The sequence below is a fragment of the Melanotaenia boesemani genome, chromosome 14 (assembly GCF_017639745.1).
Source record: "Melanotaenia boesemani isolate fMelBoe1 chromosome 14, fMelBoe1.pri, whole genome shotgun sequence".
In the NCBI taxonomy this organism is placed as follows: Eukaryota; Metazoa; Chordata; class Actinopteri; order Atheriniformes; family Melanotaeniidae; genus Melanotaenia; species Melanotaenia boesemani.
The window spans coordinates 989,486-995,114 of NC_055695.1; positions in this window are offsets into that span (position 1 = coordinate 989,486).

The window sequence follows — 5,629 nt, forward strand, 5'->3', positions numbered from 1 at the left end:
AATGGAAAAAATGACAGGAAAACTACAGTTTAAGGACAAACGTGGGCTCCGGTACTTCAGGAAACAGAAAAACTACAACTTCCACAGAGCTTTACCTCATTTTACTGTGTTTCTTTTTTAATATTTCCATATTGGTTTATTTGTGCAAATGAAGTTTATTTTTTTATGTATTTAAATTTAATTTAATTTTATTTTTATTTGATATGTACACATAAATATATACTTTATTGTTTGGGTATGTATGTACATGTATGTATATGTAAATGTTGTTTTTTGTGTTTTTTTTTGGGGGGGGGGAGTATTTCTGATTTTGGGAGTGTTTTTTTTGTTGTTGTTTATGTAAACAACTGTTATGTAAATAATAAATTGTATTGTGCCGGTTAGTCTGGATCAAATTGAAAATGTTTTTTGGGGAAATTAGTGAATGTATTTAGATGATGCACCATGCAGGATGAGCTGGTAGAAGGAGAAGTCACCAGGCCGCTGAATTTTCCATCTCCTGGAACGAAGCTCAAACTAAACATCATGAGCCGGGTCTCATCAAGGCCAGCAGACCCTCCTCGTCTCTACAACATTTAGCGGACTATCTGCAGACTGCTAGCTCGTGTTTATGCTAACTGCTTAAACAATGGTTTAGCAACTGTTTGTTTTCGACGAATGTCAGTCGACCTTCTTGAACCACAGCGGACAGTTTATTAAAAGGGCAGCTTGATCCTGTTCCTTGATTTCTTTCTTTCTTTCGTTTTATGTAGTTTTATTTTTTATTACATTTGAAAACAACATTGAAATGGACATTTTTCACACTTCCATTTATACAAATGAACACAAATATGGTGAAATTCTCAGCAGAGGTCTGGCTCTGTCTCAGGTGATCCTCAGGTCACATCAACATCAGTCCTCCTTGGCCCTCTCAGGTCCTCCTGTTCTTTGTAAAGGCTGTAATCCACAGAATGACCAGTATGCTCTTTTAAACACCTATTTGTACACACAGTACCCTCCAGTTATTTAAACCAGGAGCACATTCCAGTTATGTGACATGTTCATGATGAGTTACTACAGGCTGTGCAGAATTATTAGGCAAGTTGTATTTTTGAGGATTAATTTTATTATAGAACAACAACTATGTTCGTAATGAACACAAAAGACTCATAAATATCAAAGCTGAATATTTTTGGAAGTTGGAGTGGGGCTTTTTTAGTTTTAGTATCTTAGGAGGATATCTGTGTGTGCAGGTGACTATTACTGTACATAATTATTAGGCAACCTAACAAAAACCAAATATATACCCATTTCACTTATTTTCACCAGGGAAACCAATATAACAACTCAAAATTTACAAATATACATTTCTGGCATTCAAAAACAAAACAAAAACAAATCAGTGACCAATATAACCACCTTTCTTTGTGAGGACACTTAAAAGCCTGCCATCCATAGATTCTGTCAGTGTCTTGATCTGTTCACGATCAACATTGCGTGCAGCAGCAACCACAGCCTCCCAGACCCTGTTCAGAGAGGTGTACTGTTTTCCCTCCCTGTAGATCTCACATTTGATGAGGGACCACAGGTTCTCTGTGGGGTTAAGATCAGGTGAACAAGGAGGCCATGTCATTATTTTTTCTTCTTTTAGACCTTTTCTGGCCAGCCACGCAGTGGAGTACTTGGATGCGTGTGATGGAGCATTGTCCTGCATGAAAATCATGTTTTTCTTGAACGATGCTGACTTCTTCCTGTACCACTGCTTGAAGAAGGTGTCTTCCAGAAACTGGCAGTAGGACTGGGAGTTGAGCTTGACTCCATCCTCAACCCGAAAAGGTCCCACAAGCTCATCTTTGATGATACCAGCCCATACCAGTATCCCACCTCCACCTTGCTGGCGTCTGAGTCGGAGTGGAGCTCTCTGCCCTGTACTGATCCAGCCACGGGCCCATCCATCTGGCCCATCAAGACTCACTCTCATTTCATCAGTCCATAAAACCTTAGAAAAATCAGTCTTATGATATTTCTTGGCCCAGTCTTGACGTTTTATCTTGTGTGTCTTGTTCAGTGGTGGTCGTTTTTCAGCCTTCCTTACCTTGGCCATGTCCCTGAGTATTGCACACCTAGTGCTTCTTGGCACTCCAGTGATGTTGCAGCTCTGAAATATGGCAAAACTGGTGGCCAATGGCATCTTGGCAGCTTCACGCTTGATTTTCCTCAGTTCATGGGCAGTTATTTTGCACCTTGTTTTTTTAACACGCTTCTTGCGACCCTGTTGAGTATTTTGAATGAAATGCTTGATTGTTCGATGAGCACGCCTCAAAAGCTTGGCGATTTTAAGAGTGCTGCATCCCTCTGCAAGACATCTCACTATTTTTGACTTTTCAGAGTCCGTCAAATCTCTCTTCTGACCCATTTTGCCAAAGGAATGGAAGTTGCCTAATAATTATGCACACCTGATATAGGGTGTTGATGTCATTAGACCACACCCCTTCTCATTACAGAGATGCACATCACCTGATATGCTTAATTGGTAGTAGGCTTTCAAGCCTGTACCGGTTGGAGTAAAACAACATGCATAAAGAGGATGATGTGGTCAAAATACTCATTTGCCTAATAATTCTGCACACACTGTATTTCCAATATTGTTATAATATAATATAATATTATATATATAAAATATTGTTGTTATATTCTATCGTTGGGGCGCTAACGTCTAGTTAGTGCTTGCTGCTAGCAGGGCCTGCAACAACTTCATGTCTCCTCCTTGTCAAGGCCTGCACACTTCCCAGGTAGAAAGCGTTAAAAGAGAGGGGACGTGTTCAAGGTTTCATGAATTTTCCTCCAGTATTGGGTCAATTTAGGGCAGTCCCAGAAAATATGGAAGTGGTTCGCCTCAAGCCCACCACACGGTCTCCAGCGGGTCTGCGCTAAACCCCGCCCCCTACTTGGTGGGGGTCTTGAATTATCTTATTACATTTTTCCAGCAGTGTTTTCTCCGCTTTGTGGAATTGGTTGAAGACCACTGGAAACAGCACATCTGCTGCCAATCAAATCCTGATTCCCACTTTTTAACATGCGTGGTGTTCTCATTCAGGGTGAGTAAAAGAATCTTGTATAATTTTGAGATAGGTTTTGTGAGTGTGAATTGGAATTAGAATTTTATAGAGTTCAATTTCTACTCTTGTTAAGTGGATCTGCAGTTCTTATTGAAGTAGTGCCGTACCTGCAAGTATCTATAAAAATCACTCCTCTCTAGACCAGAGTTTGACTATGAGAACTGGAAACTCTGCAATGTCTCGTTATCAGTAAAACACAGGTAGGTGGTTAAACCCTTAGATATCCACTCCTTGAATCTATTGCTGCTTCTATTGGGAATGAACTGCGTGTCATAAGCACACCACTTCACCATCTGAGTATTCGGTTAGCTCCACATTTTAACTGCTCATCAAACCCTTATCCACAATAACAACCTGGAGGGGGGTATCTGGGATTAATCCAGATTCTAGGCCCTTCCAGTGGGACTGGCACTCCTGACTATACCAGTACATTACTGACATTAACTGAGAGGCGTAAAAATATCTTCCTAAGCAGCCCCGCCTCTTCCCTACCAACCGTAGGACTAAATCTTAATCTTGGTTTCTTTCCTTGCCAAATAAACCAGGAGATTTGTCCCATTCCCTAAATTGATTTTCTTGTATGTCCACTGGAAGGTTACTAAAAAGATAGAGAAGGTGAGGTAGGTTAATTTTGATTGTTGTTTTATTCTGACATTTCCCATGTCAAGAGGCATTTGACAAGGCCGTCTGATTTCACAGAAAATATTCATCTTGACAACCCAAATGCTTACTTTGTTATTCATTAAAAATTCTGATTTGCATGGTATTAAATTTTTCGATAAGGAATTTAAAATAAGCCAGTTTGCAGACGATACAGCTGTTTTCTTCAAGGATCAAACAGCTGCTCCTGGTCCATTCGCGCTCTGAGACGTCTGTTGCCTCCGTTATAATCAAGCCTGAGCTGAAATATCTGACAATAACAATCTCAAACTATCATGTTCGGAGAGAAGGGGCCAATATTGAAAAATAATGTCTAACCAGAGATTGACGCTATTTTTGGACAGGTCCTTTTGTGCAGAGCTCAAGGAGTGTCTAAACTGGTTTATCCATGTCAGGCTGTATTTATCTGATAGAAGTATGAATTTTTTTATTTAATTTAATTTAATTTTTCAGTTTCTCTGGAGGAACCAAACCCCCTATTTAAGGAGATCTCAACTAATTAGAGATTATAATAAGGGGCTTTGGATTTTGGGGCCTTAATTGGTTCCTTTAGAATAATTTGGCTGGAAACCTACTGGTCACCTCCCAACTCCATGTGGTATTCCAAGAGCTTTATTTGAAAAACCAGTTAACCAAGATCCATATCCAGTTATCTAAATTCCACTAACAAGTTTTTCATTTTTGGAAAATGATATTCACTCATAAATTTACCCCACATGGTTCTTTGTTGTCAAACAACAGGCAATATTAGTTAATAGGAAAAACGCTGTATGATGCGGGTATTCTCTTATTACTGAATTAATGGAAAGCTGTGGTGCTTTGTTAGATTATGAAGAATTTATCAGTAGATTTAATCTGAAATGCCGAGAATACTGGAAAATATGTACAGCTATTCCTGTTGCTCTGATTCGTCTTGTAAAAAGCAACTTTACCTAAAACAATAGAAGACTGCAGTTCAGCTGATAAAAGTGCAGTGATGCTGCTCTCACGGCTGCCTTTAAATCAAGCTGTTTAACGGCTGCAGGAATGTCAGCAGCAGTAGAGCCGGAAATAACAGATGAAGCAGATTCTGAGTATATTAAACTGCCAGTTTTATCTGAGATCACAGAGACTCCTTTTCAAATCTGTCACAAATGTACCTGGTGGCTGAATGTTTACAGAAGGATTTGAACTTTTCGGACAGGTTGTGCTTCTTGTGACGTCCTCTAGAATCCCTGGAACCCCCCTTTTTCTTTTGTCCCTTCTTAACTAAACGTTGGAGTGACATTAGAGGCCGGCTGTCTTTACAAATAGTTGACATTCCGGATTTTTCTATTAACTGTGTCTTGTACTACGTTAATGATCTTAACAATTCGACATCTAATGCAGTGAATAGTGTTTCCTTGCTTGCTACCTATCACATACACTGCTGTAAGTGGAGACTCTTTGTTACTCCTCACTGAGACATCTTAAATCGGAGTGCGCCAAAAGAATAACCTGGAATATATCCAAATTCCTTTCCTTTTAAATACTTGCTCCATTTTCTTTACTTTGCCTTAAATTGCTGATTGTATTTGATGTAGTCCTATGTTTGTTGTATATACTTTTATTTTCCTTACTGCACTGTTTGTTGCACAAAAACAATGTCCCTAGATGTCACAATCAAAAGAATTTCTTTCTCAACTGAATTTAGAACTATTTTATTATTCATCCATTTGCATATTTATTTGTATTTGTGTTCAATCATGTATCAATATTCTAAATTTAAAAATCAATAAAATTTCATTGGCTCTTAAGTTAACAAACAATGAAGGTTTTTATCAGCCGGAGGTTGAAGAAGTTCTCGCTGTTTCCAGCGGGGGGCAGCAGTCAGCATTCCACAGGGCGAGAAG